General features: G+C 44.8%; 2 long non-coding RNA genes across 2 annotated transcripts in view; one reads left to right on the forward strand and one right to left on the reverse strand.

Moving 5' to 3' along the window:
* Positions 1–21,079, reverse strand: part of LOC141083578 (uncharacterized) — an 80,933-nt gene that overhangs the window by 27,437 nt on the left and 32,417 nt on the right. The window lies entirely within an intron of this gene.
* Positions 523–5,544, forward strand: LOC141083577 (uncharacterized). The gene is made up of 3 exons (XR_012230756.1): positions 523–1,033; positions 1,243–1,400; positions 3,975–5,544. It is a non-coding gene; the product is annotated as an uncharacterized lncRNA (long non-coding RNA).

A 21,079-nucleotide genomic window follows, 5' to 3' on the forward strand; every position in this document is an offset into this window, starting at 1 on the left:
ATCTCAGGTACATCGTGACATCACCTGTGTGGACATACGATGCTCCCTGCCATGAGGTCACAACTGTGATATCGTTGGGGATCAATATTGTGTAAGAGAAAAAAAGTCACGTGCGTCTCTGATTTCCATATCTGTGATTTCATCAGTACTACGGGAGTAACAATTACAAATTTATTATAATTGGGGATTTTCTTCAACTCTGGACCCATGGCTGAAAAGAGAGTTAAACAACATCTCTAAGTCTGACCCCAGTTATGTAAATATCAGTATCGACCTAGATGAGGATGTGATCATCTCCTCTGACAGTAAGTTCTAGGCTTTTATAACATATATTTAATAGAAAAAAAAACAGTATAATAAAAAAACTCAAAGTAGATAGCTGGTTGTTTGATGCTTCTATTTTCATACTTTACAATTTAGCGGATATAATCTGTCACCAGGTTTCTGCTACCTCATCTGAGAGCAGCCTGATGTAGGCAAAGAGAAGCTGAATCCAACAATTTATAACTTGGATTACTGGGTGCAGCCATTCTCACACAATCAGAGCTTTTAGATTTAGCAATGAAGCAGAGTTGAGAAATCTTCCCCCGCCCACACCAGGCTCCGTCCATAGACAGTGAGCTGCTTATCACAGGAGGGGGCGTTGCCGGGCCAGGAGGCATGTGCTCCTGAGTCCCAGCAATACTAAGCTCCTGGTGCTAAAGCAACCATTAAAGGTAAACAACAGGATAGAGCTTGATAAGGGAGGCATCATTCAAATCTGTGTTTTCACCCCTACAGCAGGCTGTCTCCAGCTTACATAGCAAAAACCTACCGACAGATTACCTTTAATATTGATTATCAAACTCAGAAGCTTTGACTGTAAAAATGTTAATTTCAATGTTACACCTTACAGGAGAAAACTGGGATGAAATAATTATTGGACGCAATGTCGAAAACAAAGATGTCCTCGAAAACAACAAAATTTCTATTTTTGGTCCCGGATATGTAATCATCAATAAGCACCCAGATGAGGATGTGACCATCTCTGACAGTAAGTTCTCAGGCTTTTCTAACATATGCTTAATAGAAAAACAGCAGCCTAATAAAAAATCTCTACAAGGAGATAAATGGTTGTTTGATCCTTCTGTTTCCATACTTCACAATTTAGCGATTTTAAAACCAGTAATATTGATATATTGATATTCTTTAACAAAGAAGCTTTTATTTTAGTAATGTTAATTTGAGTGTTACACCTTACAGGAGAATATTTGGATAAAACAAATATTGAAATGAGGAAGATGCTCATGGACCCACTGCCGAAAACAGAGATGTCCTCGAAAACACCGACATCTCCACGCCTGGACCCCATTATGTAATCGTCACCGTGACGATTTAGACTGTGCTCGTCGCCTCGGACAGTAAGTTCCTTTTTTTCCATGTTGATAAGAAGAATGCTTACTACCATAAATATAATCTGTTCTAATCTGCATAACTTGCATAAACTAAAAATCTGCCATCCTAAGCAATATATTATTGAACTGCAATTCAAGCAATTTCTTAAAATTTCCTGGCCCTCAATCTCAGAGCGACAGAGTAGAATCAATGTCCATTAATAAACAACTAATTATTTATACACTATCATTTACAAAACAAGAGGGCAGAGGACTTATTCCGCCTCCTCCTCTGACTCCTCCTTTGTCTACTCCTCCGCCTCCTCAAAATTTTGAGAAACATCTTGTCCTGGACAAAGACAGAGAGAAATATAAAGTCGTCATGAAGTTTGTTTTTCAGGAACTTCTGGCCTATGCCAACAAAAACCGAATGTAAGGTTTTAGGCTGCGTGCACACGCTGCGGATTCCGCTGCGTTTCCGCAGCGGTTTTGGCCGCTGCGGACACGCAGCAGTTTTAGCTGCGGTGTACAGTACCATTCATTTGAATGGGAAAAAAAAAACGCTGTGCCGACGCTGCGGAAAAAACCGCGCGGATTTGCTGCGGTTTTGAATCCGCAGAAAGAATTGCATGTCAATTCTTTCTGCGGAAACCGCTGCGGGTTCCTATCTCCACCATTGTGGAGATAGTGAATCCGCAGGACCAAACCGCAGGCAAAACCGCAGATAATCCGCAGGTCTTTGGACCTGCGGATTATCTGCGGTTTTTGCAAAATCCGTGCGGATTAATCCGCAGCGGAATCCGCAGCGTGTGCACGCAGCCTTAGAGCTTTATAAATATATTTTACTAGATTAAGGCCAGATGCTATCGCATCGGGAGGATAGTGACACACCTCTTGCCATGTTAACCCTCAACACACACCTCCTCAACACACACTCCTCTCACCTTTCACCATCTCCACTCACGTCCCCCCCATCTTTCACTCCACATACGACCCTTTCTCTCACTCCGTCTCTCATACTCACGCCGTCATCGCCGCTGCTCCACGATCCCCGACATCTTCTTCCGCCGGCGCTATCCTGGATCCAGACGTTGTCCACGCCGGCGACATGTTCTGGCGTGGACAATGTCGGGATCCAAAATGGTGTCGGCGAAATCTTGTGAGATTTTGCCGACGCCATTTTGGATCCCGACTTCATCCACGTCAGCGACATGTTCTTGCGTCGAAGCCATCTTGAGTATTGCCGGATTTCACGATACTCAGGATGGCGTCGCCACAAGAACATGTTGCTGGCATGGACAACGTCTGGATCCAGGATGGCGCCGGCGGAAGATGTCGGGGATGGTGGAGCAGCGACGATGACGGCGTGAGAATGAGAGACGGAGTGAGAGAAAGGGTCGTATGTGGAGTGAAAGTGAGTGGACGTGAGTGGAGATGGTGAAAGGTGAGAGGAGTGTGGGTTGAGGAGTGGTGTGTTGAGGTTAACATGGCAAGAGGTGTTCTGTGACGTCACCAGTTACAACTGGATGGAAGTTGTTACAACCCGGAAGCTGCTTAGCGCATTTATTATTTTTTATGATCTATGTTATGTATTAGTTTTAACAGGAAATAGGCTAAATAATTAGGAATTGGGCACCAATGGCCTAAATATCGATGCGTTACTTTTTTTTATGCAAGCTATATCAGAAGTCTGTGAGCCAAGAAATGCTGGACTGCAGGAGAAAGGGAGTTGTCATTCTCAAATCACAAATACAATAAAGAATAATATAAATTATCTTTAATAAATCACAATACATAACAATATTGGATGAGTATATGACTACAAATAAAAAACACAAACTACAGTGGGTGGTCATGGCAAGAACAAACAGATGAATATTTAATCACGATCACATTTTATACATAGCAATACTGACTTAAAGTGCAAATGTAAAAAATCAAAAGAGCTGATGGCAGAAGAAAAAGTGCTCTATATCCAATGTACTACCAGATGCCATAAGCAAATACTTGTACTAATAACTAAGCCTTAGTAATACAGAAAACCAATAATAAAAACTCAAGTCAGTACCAAGTACAATTAAGCATGCTATAATTCCAAAACTGCCACTCCACCACTTAACCCTGACACTTGTTTCACCGTCAATCACAGCTTTTTTATGGGGCTATAGGAATGACATACTGATAGGGAATTTAGATTGTGAGCCTTCAGGGACAGCGATGCTAATGTGTGCAAAACTGTAAAGCGCTGCGGAATTTGTTAGCGCTATATAAAAATAAAGATTATTATAAAGATTATTAATGAGGTGCAGTGCTGTATATACCATGAGGGAGGGATTGCTAGTAAGCTGTGGTCTAAACACAGAAGATCCTAAAATAATAGGCAGGGTGCTATTATTCATATAACAGCACTGATAGGATGCAGAACATACCTGAACATAGACATTAAATAATACCCATTATGTATTATATAGTACAGTATTATAATCTATAGTTAAAGGATGACAAGTAAATGTCTTCTGTCGCCCCTGTCATTATAATCTGTCTGCTTGTACATGTATTAATCTTTACTGTTTTGCTAATTTTGTGACATTTATATTGCAGGTGAGGCAGAGTACGGTCTCGCTGTGAACCCACAATGAACATGGGATCCAGCTGGAGACAACAACTTTACATCAGCAAAAAGAGGCAGATTCCAGGCTTAGTCTCTGTTCTCCACCACTGGATACGACATTACTGGACTTTCTGCAGCTAGACGCACTCACTGAACAAGTGGGTTTCCTACTGCACAACAAGGCAGATTCCGGGCTCGGTCTCTGTTCTCCACTATTGGATATGACATTACTGGACTTTCCGCAGCTAGACGCACTCACTGAACAAGTGGGTGTGTCCTACTGCACAACAAGGCAGATTCCAGGCTTGGTCTCTGTTCTCCACCACTGGATACAACATTACTGGACTTTCTGCAGCTAGACGCACTCACTGAACAAGTGGGTTTCCTACTGCACAACGAGGCAGATTCCGGGCTCGGTCTCTGTTCTCCACTATTGGATATGACATTACTGGACTTTCCGCAGCTAGACGCACTCACTGAACAAGTGGGTGTGTCCTACTGCACAACAAGGCAGATTCCGGGCTCGGTCTCTGTTCTCCACCATTGGATATGACATTACTGGATTTTCCGCAGCTAGACGCACTCACTGAACAAGTGGGTTTCCTACTGCACAACAAGGCAGATTCCGGGCTCGGTCTCTGTTCTCATCAATGAACATCTACAGCTTAAGGGAAGTGCAGACTTTCAGCCATGGTGCCCTAGAGGTTTCCTCCACTGGAGGTTTTTCCTCTCCTGAGTGCTGAAGGTCCACTCTTCGTGAATCAAGTGCCCCTCATCATCATTATTATTACACAAAAGCGGGACTAACTCCTAGCCGCGGTCTACGGACCAAACATTGGGCATGGGCAGGGCCTTGGGGGCAGATCCCAAGTGCGCTCAACCATGTGAAATAGCTTACGCTCAGCAACATTGAGGGATAGCGCTATCGGATAGCTCTACCCGTTCATTTCCTTTAGAAATAGAACTATGGGATAGCTCTACCCGTTCACTTTCTTCATGGATAGCGCTATCGGGTAGCTCTAGCCAAACAGTATTAACGATAGAGCTTTTTCATACACAAGGTAGGAGTGGCAAGAGAGGTACACCAGGTATTTATGTTTGCTGTTAGTCTGCACATACGCCAGTCTGGTGCGTGGTTATACCCCTTTGCAAGGTCAGTCTGAAGCATGGTTACACCCTATTGCGTGGTTCATAATCACAGCGCGCACCCAGCTTGAATGTAGTTAATAAAGAAGTCAGTAAAAAATATGTAGCAGTGTATCTGAGCTTCTATGGATCTTTACAATACATCAGAATATATACAATAATATGAGGTGGGAATATTTTATGTAGTAGTTAAACACATGGCAGATTATATTTGTGTTTTCTAACAAACTTATCTAATACAAATTTAATGTTGCTCTTTAATCGTGCCCATCATCTTTGTCCTGTTTTATAATGGAGATGGGACTTCCAGCTTGACCAGGACTTTAACATCAATGTATATGTTACCGTCTTGACGCACATGATGACATAAGAATGTTATGACTTGCATTACCCAAGGTATAGTTTGTTAGGGCTGGCGGAACACACCAAATTATAAAGTAGTAGTAGGTGCGTTCGCAGCCCGGGGTCCTCCGTGCAGAGATGGTACACTGCTGCTAGAAAATGACGGAAGAATAGAGCAGCGTAAAAACAGTCACACGTGGGTTACATCACCCAATGTGAACAGGAGCGGACTCTGTTAATTCACAGAGCCGCGCAGTCGCTGAACGTGGATGCCGGAGTCTGTTTAACTCACAGAGCCCAGCCAAAGAGCGCACAGCAAGCGGCCACAGAACTCACAGCAAGCGGCCACAGAACTCTACCCCAAGGACACGGGGTTAGAGTCCTTCTAGGACCACTGAGCGCGTAGTATCGCTGCCATGAGCGCCGCTATAGACGCTGGCTATGGAGTGTGGAGCCCGGGCACTGAGGTGTGCCGAGTCACTGATGACTAATGCCTGACTCAAACTCTGACCTACCTACGCCTAAGCCTGGGCGCTAGCAGGCTAGGCTGCACAACACATGCGTACCAAGGGTAGGGGTTTCATAATGAGTCAGTCACCAGAGACATTCATACGTGCATACACCACTCACTCCTTATAGTCTGAACATACAGTCTATCCTAGCACATGGCCGAGCGGCCATGCGAACCTTTTATAGCCACGAGCGTCTGGGACCTTCCTGGCTTCTCGGATGGGCCAATCAGAACACGAGCAGGACTTGAGCACGTGACCTTCGATCTCCAATGGGAGATCACTCCACGGGCATGCTCAGTGGTCCGACATGAGGACTTAGTCCCTGGAGAATCTCGCTGCTGAGCAGCATGCATTGCCATAGCTGTGCCAGAGGTGGCAGCAGCAAGCAAACCCATGGAGCTGGTCTGGGCAGAGCGCCGGGACCGACGAGTTTGCTGTGCAACCTCCTCTGCGGCTGGAGAGGAATGGGAGACCGCCGGAAGTAAGGCTCGGGATTCCCGCTGTGCAGCGACAGGAACCCGACGCCTAACATAGTTATTGTCTCTGAGGAGGCATGCCACTGGCAATTGGCACTGTAACGGTATGGCTCACAGAGGCCAGACTGAGCTGGATGTTCCAAACCAGGGTGAAATAGACAGACGATGGTTGCAACAAGAGATAGCAAAATAAACTTTTGCCATCTATGGTTCAACAAAATGGTGGAACTCACCATATTGCTCTATTTACAAGGAGAAAATTGAAAAAAAAAAATCTGTATTCTGGTGAATATGAATTTTTGCAGAATAGGAGTTGAATTGTCTCATCTCTATTAAATAATCTTTAACCTCTCTCTGAAATCTGACATACTATCCTGTTCATGTGCCCTGGGCCTGTCTGACCATGGACGGGATAGTATGTCATCGCCGCGCACACGGGTGGTGTGTGGCTTATCGCGGCTGGGTTTCAACTGATTCTCACAGCTGAGACCCGGCACTAAGTGCCAGGAGGGGTCACAGACCGCTCCCGGCTAGTGATGAACAAGCACTAAAATGCTTGGGTGCTCGTTGCTAGGGTCGAGCAAATTGGAATACTTGGGTACTCAGACAGAACAATGAGCCCAATGTAAGTCTATGGGAGACCGAAGAATTTTCACCGTGATCCCCCCCGGGGGTCCTTTTAAGGTCTACAAACGTCTGAAAATTATGGAAGCACTGCTCAAATGACACGGGGACATCATGGGGATCGCCTCTGGAAGCATTTCTGACTCCTTGTTCACAGTTTTAAACAATGTTGTCAGAGTTTCATGAAATTTTTACCGGCGCACCACAAACATACAAAAACGAAACCAAAACGGATTTTGCTGGGAAAAATGTTAAGGTACATCCTTTCCAGGATAATGACTTGTCTACAAAGCAAAATAATTAACCCCAGACCAAAATGTTCCTCCCCCACTTGGGCTATGTTCAGACACAGGGTTTTTCACCTTTAACATTGCTTTCAACCAAAACAAATGCATCTACTTGGAAATGTCATTGTAACATTTAACAACCCTAGCTGGCCATGTGGTGTGTGACACATAAGCAGACACATGTTGTTTCATTTATGAAGGAGGGACTCTTAAAGTCACAGAGCCTTATTTTAACCGGGGTATCAGGCGGCATTAATCTTCTTAAAGGGCCATTATTAAACAGTGGGTCTCCTTAACTGTTATTGCCTATGCAGTGAGTGGATGGGCTGCCAAGAATTATGACGCACCACAATACCCCTTTCACAAGAGGTACTGGAGGGATTCCAGAAAAAATGTTGCACTGAATACAAGGCCTGGCTTTCCCCAAAGTTACATGCACCGCAATAAGCTTTTCAAGCCACATACTGGATGGTCACCGGAAACTACACTTCATATTATTCATTTCATAATCCCAAACTCTTTTCTTAGGCATTGACTGAAAAGCCTGCCCTGCTACTGTGGCGCCCTGTGTCTTTGCCACCACAAAAGGGTTAAATATGTATTGTTTTGTATGTGTTTTTTAAGCAATGGGAGTTATGCTTTCTCTGCTAGAGACCACAACACACACACATAATTGACCTCACTCCCTTACTTGTCTGAAGCTTAGAGATTTGCAGACATGCCCTAATTGGGAGGGGGAGGGGCCGAGTTGTTGTTTTCAGGGTGAAGAAGGAGGAAGAACATCTTGGAAGCCATGATTAGACATGTGCTCAATCCAGGAGTGAGAGCTAAGAAGCATCAGGGTGTCAGCCCCTAGACCATCCATGCTTTCAGAGCAGGGTGGTAAGCTGAGAGACTGTGTGGGATTATACAACCAACAGCATCTTGTTTTTCCATGAGAAAACTGCAGCAAACTAGGATCAGTAAAGGATAGTGCAAGTGGGAACTTGAGCTGCTCACACACAGGATCCATGCTGCAAGTTGCCAAAGGAGAAATACACAGTGAGTAGAGGCGATACTGCAAGTTCCAAACTCTGGGAAGCCTTGGTCCCAGAAGGAATTAGAATAGCAGGAAGTTACACTGAGTCACAGCAGAGAGGATAACTCCCATTCTCCAGAGAAGACTGTAATCTGGTGAGAGTTGTAATTACTCCTCTGAACTGCACCTGAACTACAGTAAATTATAAAGTGACTTTCCTTGTCTCCTGCCTTATTACTCCGTACCTTCCACTTTCATCACAATCTCTGGGGGTCTGCCCTGGTTGGAGAGGGTTTAACATCTGCACTGCCATCACCATCTACTCCCCCAGGGATCATCTGCAGTGCCGGCTATACTACAGTCGAACACTCCAACTGGCGTCACGAATCACTACATAAACGTTATCCCCATTCCATTCTTCCCCTTTTACAAGACCGTCTGGGGCCACGGACTGGGTCAATGCCACAGTGTCATTTCCCATTGAAGTTAATGGGCCCGGTACAGAGTATCCCACAGCCCCTCGGGCGCGTCACTGCCAAGTCATATGCACCCCAATATGCCTTTTAACCCACATACTGGATGGGCACAGGGAAATCCACTTCACATTTTTCAGTTGGTCATGCCATACTGTTTCCTTATGCATTGACAGCAAGGCCTGCCCTGCTGCCAAGTCATCTGCACCCCAATATGCCTTTGATCCCAGGTACTGGAAGGGCACAGAAAATCCACTTCAAATTATTCATTTTGTACTGCCATACTTTTTTCTTATGCATCGACTGCAAGGCCTGCGCTGCTGCCAAGTCATCTGCAACCCAATAAGCCTTTGAACCCAGGTACTGGATGGCCACAGGAAAAAACACTACACATTATTCATTTTGTACTCCCATTCTGTGTTCTTATGCATTGACTGCAAGGCCTGCCCTGCTACCAAGTGATATGTACCCAAATAACCACAATCCCCTCTTGTAAGAAACATGGAGGAGGGCCTCTTAACCAAAAATGTTCCATTAAAAAGGAGCGGGTCTCCTACACTTGTAAAGCCCATATGGGCTGGCAAACATTTCTCCTGTGGGGTACAACTCAACCTTCTTCAGAACCAGTATTTTACACACAGCATACCACCGACCCTTGTAAATAATTCGACACTGGCTGTAGCAGCATGGAACACGTTAACCCTGTTGATCTAGTGGCGGTGGATGATGAGACGTGGAGGAAGGCTTGATTAAAAAATAGGCCCAATTTCCAAGAGCGGGTCTCATAGACTTGTAATGCCCACACACTTAGTGTATGGGCTGTCAAACATTTCCCCTGTGGGGTATACCTCAACCTTTTTCAGAACAAGTATTTTACGTACAGCATACCCACCGACCCTTGTTAATAATTCGACACTGACTGTAGCTGCATGGAACACGTTAACCCTTTTGATCTAGTGGTGGTGGATTATGAGACGTGGAGGAAGGCCTGATTAAAAATAGGCTCAATTTCTAGGAGCGGGTCTCCCAGACTTGGAATGCCCATACCCTTAGTGTATGGGCTGGCAAACATTTCCCCTTGGGGGTGTACATATTTCTTGTATTTTGGAGACGGGCATCATAACACCATTGACAAAAATAGAGTGGCTGGAGCATGACGGAATATGTTCACCCTGGTGTTAATAATAATAATAATAATCTGCCAACATATTCCGCAGCGCTTTACAGTTTAATAACTCCAAACATAAGTCGTAAGTAACAAGGTTAACAATACAATAATTAAATCAAAATAAGGAGACCCTGCTTGTGAGAGCTTACAATCTACAATGATGGTGTTCGAGTGGTGGTGGACGGTGAGGGTGAGGATAAGGAGGAGGACACCAAATAGCCAAAATCAGGAAGCGTATACCCATGTTTGATTGTGAAGAGGTGCATGGGAATACACCTCCCTAAAAAAGACACTACATTGGAGTTTATATTTCACTGTCATCATTTGGTGGTGTTGAGAAGTCAGGCCCAATCCATCCCTTGTTCATTTTTATAAGAGTCAGCCTGTCTGCATTTTCCGTTGAAAGGCGAATGCGCTTATCTGTGATAATTCCACCAGCGGCACTAAAAACCCGCTCTGACAAAACGCTAGAGGCAGGGCAGGCCAGGACCTCCAAGGCATAGAGAGCCAGTTCATGCCACGTGAAAACACGTTCATGCCACGTAAAATACGTGAGAGCCAGTTCAGCTTAGATACCCAATAATTAAAATGCACAGAGGAATCACGGAGGACGTTGGTACGGTCAGCAAGGTACTCTCTCAGCATCTTAGAAAACATTGCATTCCTTGTGAGATTACCCCGCACCTCAGTGCCAGGGCGATGGGAGGGTCTTAAAAAGCTATCCCAGAACTTTGACAGTGTTCCCTTGCCTCTGCTGGATTGGAGTTGTGTCTCTCTTGCCTGTCCTCCTTGGTTGGCCAACAAACTGTTATCTCTGCTGCCAGCGTTTTGAGATGGGAATTTTTTGAATAATTCTGCAACAATGGCCCTCTGGTACTGCACCATTTTGGTAAACCTGTCTGCCTCTGGAACAAGAGAATAAAAGTGTCACTAGCCAGTAATGACTGTTACCCAATATTATGACAATACGAGGGTCACGGGAAAGGCAGCACAACATAAAGTCAGGAATTCGTACCTGACTGGTAACAGGCAAGCCTTCCGTGTCCTCACCAAGAGGACGATTGATCAAGGTGTCCTCCTCTTCTTCTTCCCTGTCCTCAGGCCATCCATGCTGAACAGACGGTATGACTAGGGATGAGCGACTTTGCCTTTTTTCGGGTCGAGTCGGGTTTCATGAAACCCGACTTTCTCAAAAGTCGGGTCGAACGAAATCGGCCGATTATAGTGAAAAGTCGAAGGCCAACTGAAACACGAAACCCAATGCAAGTCAATGGGGAAGAAAAGTCGGCAGTGAGTGGAGGACAGGAAACACACCTACAGTGCCCATTTTAATGCCAAAAACATCAATTCTTATTACTTAAGCTTGTCAACCTTAATTTACTTTATAATAATAGTTAGGCACTGAAAACTGGGGGTTATTTGGCTAAAGTTGTGGGGGGGTGTGATGAAGGAGCAGCAGCCATCTTAGATATGGGGCCTCATGTCTGAGCTTGGCATCCATTTTGGTCTGAGTTCAAGAATTACATGCAGCTAACTGCTCCTATACCCCCCAGGTGCTGTATGCATAGTGAATAAAGCAGGATTTAGTGTTCCAATGCTAATTAGCAAGGCCAATAAGTATGATAATGAGATAAGGCCCAAAACAGAACTTCAAAGCTTAGGCAAGGAGCCACACCAGCATGAGGCAGGGAAATGCCTGAGGGCTTTAATTAGAATGTACCTGTCAGCCAGACACAGGAATACCCATCCATTGTGTTTACCAGTCTGTTATGAGCTCATTTTCTGCTCCACCAGCTGGGAGTTCTCCTTCCGTTCTCCTTCTGGTGGTGACAGGAGGTAGTGAGGTTGGTTTAATTGGTAATGGTCTGCCACCAGACGAGGAGGATAATGATTGGATCTCTGGAGTATCAGACTGGATATAAGACAGCCGACGCCCTATCCTGGTGCTGGTGATTCAGTCTGCTTCTCAGGTCTTGGACTTCAGCTGTGCTCCAGTCTTCTCAAGTTAACTTTGTTTTTGCTAATGTTCACACTTGCTCTTGTTGGTCAACTCAGTTTTTGTGTGGTCAGCCAGCCCGGCTGGGCTGTGCTGAATTTTCACTCTTATTTATCTGTATTTGCCAATTTGGCTTTTTGTCCTTTGTTAGATTGGCCTCTTTTTTTGCTCTGTCTCAGAATATTTCAGAGTGCTGATATAGTGGGAGAAGTCTAGTGACTTCAGGGTTTTGTTATCAGAAGTGTTGGACATTATTTTGGGTAGGGTTTTTTAGCAGATTGCAGACAGTTTCTTTCCTTTCCTGTCCTTTCAAGTTAGTTTGACCCCATCGTTTGCTCAGCCTATTTTTCTGCCTTTGTTTGTGTTTTCATCTTGCTTCACTGTCAATACATATGGGGGGCTGTCTTTCCTTTGGGGTCTGCTCTGGGGAAGTTAGTTTTCCTCTTTTCTTACTTTAGGCTTATTTAGCTCTCCGGTTGTGATGAGGCGTCCAGGACCATCGTAGACAGGCTCCACGACTACTGCTAGTTGTGTGTTAAGATCAGGGATCTGAAATCTGCATAGTTACCAACCTCTCTGGTTTTCTGAGTCTTAGCGTGTGTTGCATTTTTTCTCCTCGGTGACCCATTCATAGCAGAATCACCAGCCATACCGCAGATTCTAGGGTACTCAAAAGCAGGAAAAAATTGTTTAGAAAAAAAAAGGGAGAAATAAATAATTGTAAATTATTTCTTGCCTTGAAGCCTAACTCATTGGGGAGCTCCGTGCAGCAGGTTAAAATTGTCATCTCCTTGCTGCGCGGCGATCCCCAGGATTGGGCTTTTTCTCTGACACCTGAAAATCCTATTCTGACTAATGTGGAGGCATTTTTTCAAGCCTTGGGGTTGTTGTATGATGAACCTAATGCTGTTGATCAAGCTGAGAGAACCCTGTTGGCATTAAACCAGGGTCAGGATCCTGCAGAGTTATATTGTCAAAAATTCCGAAAGTGGGCGGTCCTTACTACATGGAATGATAGTGCACTGGCAGCTCTCTTTCGGAAAGGTTTATCAGAAAACATAAAAGATGTTATGTTGGGATTTCCTGTTCCCTCTAGTCTGGATAATTCTATGTCATTAGCCATTCAAGTTGATCGGCGTTTACGTGAACGTAAAACTACATGGGAGGCACTGCCACCTTTTGAACAAATGTCTGAACCTATGCAATGTGATGGGGTGTTGTCTAGGGCGCAACGTCAGGAGTTTAGAAGGCATAATAAGCTGTGTTTTTTCTGTGGAGACGCCTCTCATACTATTTCTGTCTGCCCTAAATGAGAGAAACGTTTTGCACACACATTTGCTGTGGGCAGTGTACAACCTAAGTTCCTTTGGCAATTACTTTGATCTGCTCCTTGTCCACGTTTTCCACTAAGGCTTTTGTGGATTCAGGAGCAGCTTTGAATCTGATGGATTTGGACTTTGCTAAACGTTGTGGTTTGTCCATGATGCCTCTGCAGACGCCTATTCTTTTGAGGGGTATTGATGCCACTCCTTTGGCAGAGAATAAACCTCAGTTTTGGACCCAGGTGATAATGCAAGTTGCCCCAAACCACCAAGAAAATTGTAAATTTTTGGTGCTGCATAATTTGCATGATACAATTGTTCTGGGTTTCCCCTGGTTGCAAACTCATAACCCAGTTTTGGATTGGAAATCTGTGTCTGTGGTGAGTTGGGGTTGTCAGTGTGTTCTTAGGGACACTCCTGTTTTCTCCACCTCTCCTCAGTCTCATGATATTCCTGATTATCTGGCTGATTTCTCTGATGTATTTAGTGAGAGTAAGTCTGCATCTTTACCTCCTCATAGGAGTTATGACTGTGCAATTGAGTTGATGCCTGGGTGTAAATTTCCCAAGGGTCGGCTTTTCAACTTATCTGTACCCAAACATGATGCTATGCGATCCTATATTAAGGAGTCATTGGAGAAGGGTCATATTAGGCCATCCTCGTCACCTTTAGGCGGTTTTTTTTGTGGCCAAGAAAGATGGTTCATTAAGACCGTGTATCGATTATCGTTCCCTTAACAAGATGACGGTTAAATATCAGTACCCGTTACCTCTGATGTCTGATTTATTCTCCAGAGTTAAAAGTGCCTGCTGGTTTACTAAGCTTGACCTCAGGGGGGGCGTATAATCTTATTCGCATCAAGCACGGGGATGAAGGGAAGACAGCGTTTAATACTCCGGAGGGACATTTTGAGTACCTGGTGATGCCTTTTGGGCTCTCTAATGCCCCTTCTGTCTTCCAGTTCTTTATGAATGATATTTTTCGAGACTTTGTAGATACGTTTTTGATCATCTATCTGGATGATATTTTGATCTTTTCTAGTGATTGGGATTCCCATGTGGAACATGTCCGGACTGTGTTCCGGATTTTGAGGGAGAATTCCCTGTTTGTTAAGGGATCGAAATGCCACTTTGGTGTACAGAGGATTTCATTTTTGGGATTTATCTTGTCTCCATCGACTATTGAAATGGACCCGGCCAAGGTACAGGCAATTTATGATTGGGTTCAGCCTACTTCTTTGAAGGCTCTCCAGAAGTTTTTGGGTTTTGCTAATTTCTATCGTAAACTTATAGGTAATTTTTCTAGTATTGTCAAACCACTGACTGATCTGACCAAGAAGGGAGCTGATGTGCTGAATTGGTCTCCTGAGGCTGTCTCAGCATTTCTGGAGCTTAAGCGGAGATTTACTTCAGCTCCAGTTCTACGGCAACCTGATGTCTCACTTCCATTTCAAGTGGAGGTAGACGCTTCTGAGATTGGTGCAGGAGCTGTTTTGTCCCAAAAAGACCCTGTGACTTCTAAGATGAATCCCTGTGCCTTCTTTTCTCGAAAGTTCTCCCCATCTGAACGCAACTATGACGTGGGGAATCGGGAATTGTTGGCCATGAAATGGGCATTTGAGGAGTGGAGACATTGGTTGGAGGGAGCTAGACATCAATTTGTGGTCCTCACCAATCACAAGAATCTGATTTATCTGGAGTCAGCTAAACGCTTGAATCCTAGACAGGCTAGATGGGCCTTGTTTTTCACGCGTTTTAATTTTGTGGTCTCTTTTCTTCTGGGCACTAAGAATGTTAAGGCAGACGCTCTTTCTATGAGTTTCTTTGCTGATTCTCTTAATGTGACTGAGCCTACTACTATCCTAGGTGAGGGGGTAGTTCTTTCTGCCATTTCGCCTGATTTGAGACGCGCCCTGGAGGAATTTCAGGAGGATAAACCTGAGCGTTGCCCTATGGGAAGATTGTATGTTCCTGACCAGTGGAGAAAGAGAGTGATGTCTGAAGTCCATTGCTCCGCATTGGCTGGTCATCCAGGTATTTTTAGTACCAGAGATTTGGTGAGTCGGTCGTTTTGGCAGCCTGCCTTATCTCGTGATGTCAGGAATTTTGTACAGTCCTGCGGGACTTGTTCTCGGTCTAAACCCTGTTCTCGTTCTAGTGGATTGCTGATGCCCCTCCTGGTGCCCAAGAGGTCATGGACCCATATCTCAATGGATTTTATTTCTGATCTTCCTGTGTCTCAGAGAATGACTGTTATCTGGGTGATTTGTGAAGATGGTCCATCTTGTACCACTCCCAAAGTTGCCATCTTCCGCTGAGTTGGTACCCTTGTTTTTACAACAGGTGGTTCGGTTACACGGGATTCCTGAGAACATTGTGTCCGATAGAGGGGTCCAGTTTGTTTCCAGATTTTGGAAAGCCTTTTTTTCCAATCTGGGAATTCAGTTATCCTTCTCCGCGTTTCATCCCCAGACCAATGGGCAGACTGAGAGAACAAACCAGACCCTGGAGTCTTATTTAAGATGTTTTATATCTGCTGATCAAGATGATTGGGTCTCATTTTTGCCTTTGGCCGAATTTGCGCTGAACAATAGAGCTAGTTCTGCCACTTTGATGTCACCCTTTTTCTGTAATTATGGGTTTCATCCTCGATTCTCTTCAGGACAAGTGGAATCTTCATTCTGCCCAGGTGTGGACACTGTGGTTGTGAGAATGCAGCAGATATGGGACCAAGTGGTGGATAAGTTGTCACTCTCTCAGGAAAGGCCCAGCGTTTTTCTAACCGGCATAGGAGCGTTGGTCCCCGGTTTAAAGTGGGTGATATGGCTTGGTTGTCGTCTAAGAATATTCCTATGAAGGTTGCATCTCCAAAATTTAAGCAAAGATTTATTGGACCTTATAAGATTTTGGAGATTCTTAATCCTGTTTCCTTTCGATTGGCTCTTCCAGTTACGTTCAAAATCCATACCGTATTTCACAAATCACTGTTGAAGAGGTTTGTTGAGCCAGTAGTTCCTGTGGCGGCACCTCCTGACCCTGTTTTGGTTAAAGGCAATGTGGAATATGAGGTAGAGAAAATATTGGATTCTCGTTTGGTCAGACGGAGACTCCAGTATTTGGTCAAATGGAAGGGTTATGGCCAGGAGGATAATTCTTGGGTCTCTGCCTCAGATATTCATGCCAATAAATTGGTTCGTGCTTTTCACCGGGCCATCGTAATCGGCCTGGTGGCGTGGATGAGGGTTCGGTGACCCCTCCTCAAGGGGGGGTACTGTTATGAGCTCATTTTCTGCTCCACCAGCTGGGAGTTCTCCTTCCGTTCTCCCTCTGGTGGTGACAGGAGGTAGTGAGGTTGGTTTAATTGATAATGGTCTGCCACCAGACGAGGAGGATAATGATTGGATCTCTGGAGTATCAGACTGGATATAAGACAGCCGACGCCCTATCCTGGTGCTGGTGATTCAGTCTGCTTCTCAGGTCTTGGACTTCAGCTGTGCTCCAGTCTTCTCAAGTTAACTTTGTTTTTGCTAATGTTCACACTTGCTCTTGTTGGTCAACTCAGTTTTTGTGTGGTCAGCCAGCCCGGCTGGGCTGTGCTGAATTTCCACTCTTATTTATCTGTATTTGCCAATTTGCCTTTTTGTCCTTTATTAGATTGGCCTCTTTTTTGCTCTGTCTCAGAGTATTTCAGAGTGCTGATATAGTGGGAGAAGTCTAGTGACTTCAGGGTTAATTTTGTCATCAGAAGTGTTGGACATTATTTTGGGTAGGGTTTTTTGGCAGATTGCAGACAGTTTCTTTCCTTTCCTGTCCTTTCAAGTTAGTTTGGCCCCATCGTTTGCTCAGCCTATTTTTCTGCCTTTGTTTGTGTTTTCATCTTGATTCACCGTCAATACATGTGGGGGGCTGTCTTTCCTTTGGGGTCTGCTCTGGGGAAGTTAGTTTTCCTCTTTTCTTACTTTAGGCTTATTTAGCTCTCCGGTTGTGAGGAGGCATCCAGGACCATCGTAGGCACGCTCCACGACTACAGCTAGTTTTGTGTTAAGATCAGGGATCTGCAATCTGCATAGTTACCAACCTCTCTGGTTTTCTGAGACTTAGCGTGTGTTGCTTTTTTTCTCCTCGGTGACACATTCATAACACCAGTCGCTTCGGCTCCATCCTAGGATCATGGATTATGAACTCATCTTTCGAGTTATGGACACATGAAAATATCTGAGTGACCCTGAGGGAATCGCGCATCTGGCAGTGTGACTCCCGAGTCGGTGAGGGCGCTGATTCCTGAGATATAGAGATTGGCCCTCCACAGTGACCCAATGGGGCCATGTTTGCCCTCCACACGACAGGCAAAACAAACCGCATTCACTGGTACCTCTCATGTTCTGATCCGATCCTGCTGTAGAAAGTTACCCCCTTTCTTAGATATTGTGAATAAGTTCTGCAGAGAGCTAAAGGGTGGAGATTATTAGCCCACCCTCTGACACAGGGGGAGGAACCTAGCATGTTTAAGGACTAGCAGCCCCTGGCAGAGAGTCATTCACAAAGAAGAACCAGACTGTTGTGAGTTCAATGTCCCCTTCATCACTGAGGCCCGAGGAACTCCCTCTTCTGGTAAGGAGAGGTAGTGAGTCTGATTATCAGACACCTGAGATTAATGATGATGACTGGCTGAGTGGAGTCACAGACTGGATATAAGGCTGCATACGCCCATTCTCCCTGCGGGTGATTTCTCTGTGGTATCCTTGGAGTCCAGTCTGAATTCCTGCTCTGCTAAAGCTAAGTTTTCTTCCTTGCTTTTTGCATTTGTGCTTTGCTTTGTTTTTTCTGGATTTCAGCCATTCCCTGCTGGGGTGAGCTGAACTCCTTAGCTCTGTCTCCTGAAAATACCAGAGTGCTGATTTAGTTTTGAAGCTTAGTTGCTTCAGGGTCTTTTTCCATTTCAGCTTGCTGGCCTATGTTTTTGATAGGGTTTTTTGCCGATTGCAGACAGCAGCTTTCCTTTCCTGTTTAGATTAGATTGGGCCCCAACGTTTGCTCAGCCTATCTTTCTATCTGTGTCAGTGTTTTTTCATCTTGCTTCACCGTCATTATATGTTGGGGGCTGCCTTTTACTTTAGGGGTCTGCTCTGGGGCAGTTTAGATTTCCCTTTCTATCTTTAGGCTATATAGTTCTCCGGCTGTGTTTGAGGGGTCTAGGGCACCGTAGGTACCCCCCACGGCTACTGCTAGTTGTGTTGATAGGTTCAGGGGTCTGCAATCGGATAGTTGCCAGCTCCTCTGGTTTTCTGGACGTAGCTTCTATTTTGGTGTCTGCCTCCTATGGTTACTCAATCATAACAGAATCACCCGCCTGACCGCAGATCCTAGGGTACTCAATAGCAGGAAAGAATTGCAAAAAAAAAAAAAAAGTGTGTATATTTTTTCCTCTATATCTCTGAGGCCGTAGGGGGAATTTTTTTTTCTCTCAATGGAGATAAAGCAATTGTCTGATCATGTGGAGCAGCTCGCTGCGGAAGTGCGGGGAATTTCCGCCTACCTTGCTCATTCACATGCTGCTGAACCAAAGATTCCTACACCTGATGTATTTTGTGGTGATCGGTCTAAATTTTTGAATTTCAAAAATAATTGTAAATTATTTTTTGCCTTGAAGCCTAACTCGTCAGGGAGCTCCGCGCAGCAGGTTAAAATTGTCATCTCTTTGCTGCGTGGCGATCCCCAGGATTGGGCGTTTTCTTTGAAACCAGATGATCCTATTCTGACTAATGTGAACGCATTTTTTCAAGCCTTGGGCTTGTTGTATGATGAACCTAATGCCATTGATCAGGCTGAAAAGACCCTGCTGGCATTGAATCAGGGTCGAGATTCTGCAGAATTGTACTGTCAAAAATTCCGAAAGTGGGCGGTACTTACTACTTGGAATGATAATGCCTTGGCTGCTCTCTTTCGGAAGGGTTTGTCAGAAGCCGTAAAAGATACTATGGTGGGATTTCCTGTTCCCTCTGGTCTTGACGATTCTATGTCATTAGCCATTCAGGTTGATCGGCGTTTGCGCGAACGCAAGACTGCACGAGAGGTGTTGCCACCTGTTGAACAAATGACTGAACCTAGCCAATATGATAGAGTTTTCTCCAGAGAGCAGCGTCAGGAGTTCAGAAGGCGTAATAAGTTGTGTTTTTTCTGTGGAGATGCCTCGCATATTATTTCTGTCTGTCCTAAACGAGAGAAACGCTTTGCACACACGTTTGCTGTTGGTGGTGTTCAACCTAAATTTCTTCTGGCTATTACTCTGATCTGCTCCCTGTCCACATTTTCCGCCAAGGCATTTGTGGATTCGGGAGCAGCTCTAAACCTAATGGACTTGGATTTTGCTAAACGTTGTGGATTTCCTATGACACCTCTACGGACGCCTATCCCTTTGAGGGGGATTGATGCTACTCCTTTGGCTAAAGATAAACCTCAGTTTTGGACCCAGGTGGTAATGCGGGTCGCCCCAGACCATCAGGAAAATTGCAGATTTTTGGTGTTGCATAATCTGCATGATACCATTGTTCTGGGGTTTCCCTGGTTACAAATCCATAATCCAGTTCTGGATTGGAAATCTTTGTCTGTGGTGAGTTGGGGTTGTCGGTGTGCCCTTAGTGATGCTCCTATTTTCTCCACCTCTCCCCAGTCACATGATGTTCCTGACTATTTGGCTGACTTTTATGATGTATTTAGTGAGAATGAGTCTGCATCTTTGCCTCCTCATAGGAGTTATGACTGTGCTATTGAGCTGAACCCGGGGTGTAAATTCCCCAAGGGTCGGCTTTTCAATTTATCTGTACCCGAGTACGAGGCTATGCGATACTATATTAAGGAGGCATTGGAGAAGGGTCATATTAGACCATCCTCTTCACCCTTAGGTGCTGGGTTTTTTTTTGTAGCAAAAAAGGATGGATCATTAAGACCTTGTATTGATTATCGTGCCCTCAACAAGATTACTGTCAAATATCAGTATCCGTTACCCCTGATTTCGGATCTATTCTCTAGAGTTAAAGGTGCTTGCTGGTTTACCAAGCTTGACCTCAGGGGGGCGTATAATCTTATTCGCATTAAGCATGGGGATGAATGGAAGACGGCGTTTAATACTCCGGAGGGACATTTTGAGTACCTGGTGATGCCTTTTGGGTTCACTAATGCCCCTTCTGTCTTCCAGTGCTTCATGAACGATATTTTCCGAGATTTTGTGGATAAATTTTTGATTATCTATCTGGATGATATTTTGATCTTCTCCAAGGATTGGGATTCTCATGTGGAACATGTTCGGACTGTGTTCCGGATCTTGAGGGAGAATTCCCTGTATGTCAAGGGATCTAAATGCCTTTTTGGGGTACAGAGGATTTCATTTTTGGGATTTATTTTGTCTCCGTCAACTATTGAAATGGATCCAGCCAAGGTACAGGCCATTTATGATTGGGTTCAGCCCACTTCTTTGAAGGCCCTCCAGAAGTTTTTGGGTTTTGCTAATTTTTATCGGACATTTATAGCAAAATTTTCTAGTATTGCCAAGCCATTGACTGATCTGACTAAGAAGGGTGCTGATGTGTTAAATTGGTCTCCGGAGGCTGTTTCTTCCTTTCAGGAGTTGAAGCGAAGATTCACCTCCGCCCCGGTTTTGCGGCAACCTGATGTCTCACTTCCGTTCCAGGTAGAGGTGGATGCTTCTGAGATTGGTGCAGGAGCTGTTTTGTCC

Source organism: Dendrobates tinctorius, unplaced genomic scaffold (genome assembly GCF_039654945.1).
Source record: "Dendrobates tinctorius isolate UK_male_01 unplaced genomic scaffold, ASM3965494v1 ptg000020l, whole genome shotgun sequence".
NCBI classification, from domain to species: Eukaryota; Metazoa; Chordata; class Amphibia; order Anura; family Dendrobatidae; genus Dendrobates; species Dendrobates tinctorius.